General features: G+C 36.0%; 1 long non-coding RNA gene across 2 annotated transcripts; it reads right to left on the bottom strand.

The window, feature by feature from the left end:
- Window positions 1-374: 374 nt before the first annotated feature.
- On the bottom strand, window positions 375-4,656 carry LOC104236228 (uncharacterized). Of its 2 annotated transcripts, XR_713375.1 has the most exons (5): window positions 4,519-4,656; window positions 2,144-4,074; window positions 1,218-1,444; window positions 1,069-1,122; window positions 375-754 (listed from the first exon to the last, which is right to left on the bottom strand). It is a non-coding gene; the product is annotated as an uncharacterized lncRNA (long non-coding RNA). The 2 variants fall into 2 exon arrangements; XR_713374.1 differs by having other exon boundaries at window positions 2,144-4,656.
- Between the last annotated feature and the right edge of the window lie 997 nt (window positions 4,657-5,653).

Here is a 5,653-nt window from a genome sequence, read left to right as displayed (position 1 = left end):
ATTTAGATTTGATTTTCAAAACATATGCGAGAGTGTTTGCAGTCACACAAGCGTATATTGATATATTTAGATTCCCAAAATGTATAAAAGATGGGTCAAATTGGGCGAGTTGCGCTATGAACCATTGTTTAGCCCATCTTGACCCAATCCATTTAGCCCAAGTGGACTTTGAACATGATTGGACAATGACCTACTTAATGATTCAGCCCATCTTAACCAGCTCAAATTCAGCTCAACCCGCGAGTAAGTTCTTATTTCGTGAGACAACACATAACATTGGGAAAATCCCAATTGCTGAAAGTAAAAGGGACCAAACTGCCTTCTAATTCCCTATCCTTGTGGGGGTAGAGAGGTTGTTTCCAATAAATCCCGACTCAAGGAAAGCAAGATACAACTAGTACTCATAAAAAACAATCTAGAAGCATCGGAAAGAAATTAACACCACAAGCATCCTAGATAACACTATGATAGAACATATGAAAGAAGACCATATCAGTCATGATAGATACTGATCAGTCCCTCATTCACAGATAACTCCCAATTTTTTCTTGGCTATTGTTGACATAACTTTACACAACTTTGGAGACAGTGGTGCAACAACAAAACCTCCTAAGTCGTGCGTTCATGTCCATAACACTGTGGTGTCAATGAGTTTGTTGATATTTTTATAAGCACTTGCATGTTTCTTCCATTTCTTGCTGTCTTCCAGAAATGCCTCAGCAGAAACTCCAGAAAATAGTCCATTTAGCAATTCCTGAGGAAACATCATAGTCGTAAGGGAATGCACTAAATAAACGACATAACATTTTAAGTTCTCTGGAAATCCCAGCACTGAGTAGCTACATAATTTTATTTTATTTTGAGAAAGTATGCTGAGCAGTGAGCAGCTACAAATCATTGCACCACATTTTATTAAGAACTCATTTTGGACAAGAAGCAACTTCATATTGCATCTGGTTGTCATAGGTTCTCATTATGCAATTAGCTTCAGACTGGGGTATTCATGCTGTCATATGATTATATGTTCCACAACCATTGAGCACCATTTGAACAGAGTTTAGTACTGACCTAGATTGCCCATCTGTTAATAAACGAGAGTATTTAGGATTTAGGCTGCCATAACTGTCAAACAGAGACAAATGACAAGAAGTTAATGAATTTTTTTTTTGTTATTTTTTTTTATGAGGTGGTGATCAGGCAGATCAGCTTGTACTCACCGCAATTATTTCTCCGAGTACCTGCTACCTTCCACCAGCATAGATACCAAGTAACTCTGACCATGCACCAAGGCTTAAGTAGATAGGAAGAAATTACCTAGTATTTTGTGCTTCCATTGAGATTTAAATGTGAGACATCGTGATTCTCGGTCTGCTTCATTAACCACTATGTCACACCCTTGAATGCAACAAGCCAATGATATTGAAGGTGTTTGGAACTAGGCATACTGATAGTAAAGGTAACTAAGTCAGCAAGAAGTGACATCAAATATGCAAAGAAATCCATTTCAACCATAATGCATACATCATTGAATATAACTTATAATAACATGCCAAGTGCAACAAAAGAACTCCAGTCAATCCTTTATTATAGCTTCTGCAGAAAGGGGAGGCTTACTAGAGTTCAGAATAATTGTAGTGTGCGCTCTAATAATATCACCATATATCGAAGATTCCATATGCATGAAGAAAGAATAAAATATACAGTCAAAGAGATGCTACCAGACAAGTAAATGATTCTACAAAACATAAGGGAAACATGTAAAAAAGGAGGCGAGTCACAATCTCTTCTGGAATTTTAACCAAGAAACTCTTTCCAAATCTAATTTGTTATCAACTATGCTTTCTCAATAATAACACAAATATTCATACAGCAGTTTCCATCCCATGTGATTAGACAATGAGAACAATGAAAGGCCTTACATGGATATGACATTTTGATTGTTCCTAGGACACCAATAACAGCAGGAACACCTATAATCTCCCCACCCCACCCCCCACCCACCAAAATAAATAAATAAAGAAATAAACCCCATTGTTAGCCAGAACAGCCAGAAGAATAACAGGGGAAACTTTTCATGTATAGGAAGAAAAGAAGAGGGATCTCTTTTACAATAAGAAAGGTTTACTCAGTAAAAAGAACATACCCCAAAAAATCAGCATCCAAAGCAGTACATACACTCGCAACTCGAGTTGGGATTACTAAAGCAAACTGATATATATATTCATCTGTCCCTTGTAGAAACTGTGATCCTCCTTCAGGGAACCAAAATAAAACACCTTCATACTGAATCCAATTCTGATTGCATTCTTAACTGTCATAGGAGAATTGGCATAGGGAACATAATCGCGGCTTTTTGCCATGGAAATGGGGTAACATTCCCATAGGCGTTGGAATAAGGCACTGTAACTTCCTTGCATGAGTTGGATAATGCCTTTCATGGTAGATCATACCCAGGTAAGGTCATAGAACGCCTTTGTTCTTGACAGGGTGTATAATCGGTGTATTTAGGATCACTTGGCTTAAATTCTTTGAATTCCGTTGCTGACTCATCAATATTAGAAGTTTGGCTACCATGACCAGTCTCAAATTGAGATTTGGTAGGATATTGCAGCTCTCAGTAATCTTGGTGACAGATAGAGCTACACTATCTCCTTACCCAAAGCCACTTCTTTTCCATACTCCCAAGCAAATAGAAGAAACAGCATAGACCAGCTACAATAAAAATGGATATAGAAGTCCTAGTCCTTTTGTACCCCGAGCATTTCTCGCCATTGCAGCCCTGGAATTTATCTTAATGCTAAGTTAGCAGTGAAGATAAAATCAAATGCAGATGCACATATCTCTGCAAGTGTGTTGAAACTACAGATATCCAAACATCACAAACTGCACCAAAAATTGACCTTGATTATGAACATGAAAAAGCTTGCAGCTCGATCAGAGTAATATGATAAAGTGCTTCTTGAGGATCTTTTGATAGATGTGGTTATCCAAACAAGACTTCTTCAATACAACAGTTCCAGCTTAAAGTTCTCTCAGAATTGTAAGACTCCATTCTCAAAAATCCACAGAAGGAGCATATGAAATATCCATCCATACCAAATACTGCCTATGATTAACCACCTACAGGGTGAGATCGGATAAAACTCCATTTCTCCACAAAGAGGGAGAAGATGGACATTCCGACAAATGCAGGTCACAGTAGTAGTAAGTAACCGACGTAGATTTTAAAAACTCAGCACCGTACTTCAAACAAAGTCATATCTTTTACTGCTCTGATTATTCTGTTCTCTACATAACACTACTGTTACAATCCATTAACAAACGTTCAAATAATATTAGTTGGCTTCAATTAAGTGAAACCAGTGCATTCAATCAACTTTGCCTTAATCCCAAACTTGAATCAAATATATGAATGCTCAGTATCTATTCTACTATTTTCTGGCACATTTCATATTTTCAATATTCTAGTGCTAAAGAATTCGTCTTTTATGGCAAATTAAGACATAAGTCTCCCACTCTCGAACCATACACAAAGACAAAAGCACCGGCAGATGGACAATCACCCATTAATTATTCATGAAAGAGAAAGCCATAAAATGCTTCTGTTGCAGCAAAATACTACCAAACTAATTCTCAAACGTCAACTGAACTAAAATCCAAAAACATCATCTCTAACTAATGTTCTGCTATGTCCTCCTAGCCCTTCTCCAAGTGATTATTTAAAATCCTTCTGTAAACTTTGAAACTCTCTTTGTTTAGTAAACATCCTCCAAATACAGAATGGCATGGTAAATTCTCAACTAAAATGCATGCGTTAGAGTAGCCTTCGAACAACGGTAAAGTTGCTTCTATATGACTGTAGGTCACTAGTTCGAGCCGTAGAAGCAAACACTAATGCATGCATTATGGTAGGTTGTCTATATTACACCCCTTGAGGTGCGATCCTTCCCAGACCTTACGTGAATGCAAGATACTTTGTGCACTGGGTGCCCTTTAAGAGCATTACATCCTTGGAGGACCTATAAATCCGTTACTCTAAATTTTTTACCACTTATCCTCAGCAATTGTTAACACCTGCTACAAGCAAAACTAACTTTTTGTTAATTTAGAGACAGATTTTTTAAGCCAAGTGGAACAATTTCTTCATTGAAGAGCATCTTCTTTAATAAATAGCATACAACATTCATCATCATTAAACAAACCGAGTAGATTGGAATTGCGAGCATATTTATCATATTCTTTTTTTGACCTAAGTCGTCTTTCCTGGCCCAAGCATCCCACCAGTTTAATTTAACATCAAGATTTGACCATACTTTGATTACTCATCTTCCTATCTTACCATCACTTCATCAAAAACACCATTTCTCAATACATACAAAATCTTAGTTCATAGTGATGATGTATGAGAAAATAGTGGGTTTGAGATAGGAGGACAAAGAAACAAAGATTCGCAAATCTTAAATGTTATCAACTGTTGGAATGGCTGGACAAGGAAAGAGGAATTTTGGTCAATCTTACCGATAACGCTCTTGTATACTGGGTCTCTCGGATCCCTTATCAAAGAATGCTGAAACATCCGCATATAAAATGGAGTACCACACATGAGAGGAATAGGGAAAGAAGGGAACTGAGCTTCAGAGCTGACGGCTGACCTAGCCCAAGCAACATATAAATAAGGGTGAATCATAAACTTTTAAGATCCTAACCTATTTGTTTTGTCCGAGCAATAAAAGAATGATCACTTTCTTTATTTAAAAATAATTTATTTTTATGTAATAATTTATAATTACATAAAATATATGTAGCTTATTTTACATTACAAATTTAAAAATCTTCTTTGTTTTTTAAATTTCATACACAATTAAATAAGTTCACATAAATTGAAACGAAAAGAGTATTTCTTAAACTATTCCACAGTTATTAATGGAGAAAAATGTTGGATTTATCCGTGTACTTTATTAAATAGTCTACATTTATCCTTTGTTATAGTTTTTGTTTAAATGAAATGCCGTTAACAAAATGAGCAAAAATGCTTTGAGTGGTCGTTCACTTAGGCATTCCACACCCTCAAAATTATACACGTGTCATTCCTTATTGAACATTATATTACTTTTTCATTCCAATTTATGTGAACCTATTTAACTAGGCACACAGTTTAAAAAAATAAATACTTTTGAAATATATGGTCCAAAACAAGTCAAAAGGGGTCTAGAGTATTTGTGTGGTTATAAAAACTTCTCATTAAAGGTAGAATTAGAAGTTTAAGCTAAATTATTTTCAAATTTAGAAAGGGGTCATTCTTTTTGGAACGGACCAAAAGAAAATAGATTCACGTAAACTGAAACGGAGTACTAAATATTCTTAATTTAGAGATAATTTTTATTTGTGGGTCCCACTTCCTTTTAATTTTCTTTCCTTCTTTTTTTTGTTTCTCCGTCACCTGCACATCTCCTCCATCGACACACCTGATACTCTTCATTTGATCCACCAGTACTATAAAAAGAATACATCAGAGTCATACTGTCACGACCCAAACTCATCCCATCGTAGTGGCGCCTATCATGGAACTAGGCCAATCTTAACTCAACGTAATCCAAACCACAATACTAGAACTTAGAACATTTGCGAAAAAACGCACTTATCATTTGAGTAA

Source organism: Nicotiana sylvestris, chromosome 4 (genome assembly GCF_000393655.2).
Source record: "Nicotiana sylvestris chromosome 4, ASM39365v2, whole genome shotgun sequence".
Lineage (NCBI taxonomy): Eukaryota > Viridiplantae > Streptophyta > Magnoliopsida > Solanales > Solanaceae > Nicotiana > Nicotiana sylvestris.
The sequence above is the reverse complement of the archived record's forward strand: the minus strand, read 5'-3'. Positions and strand labels throughout refer to the sequence as shown.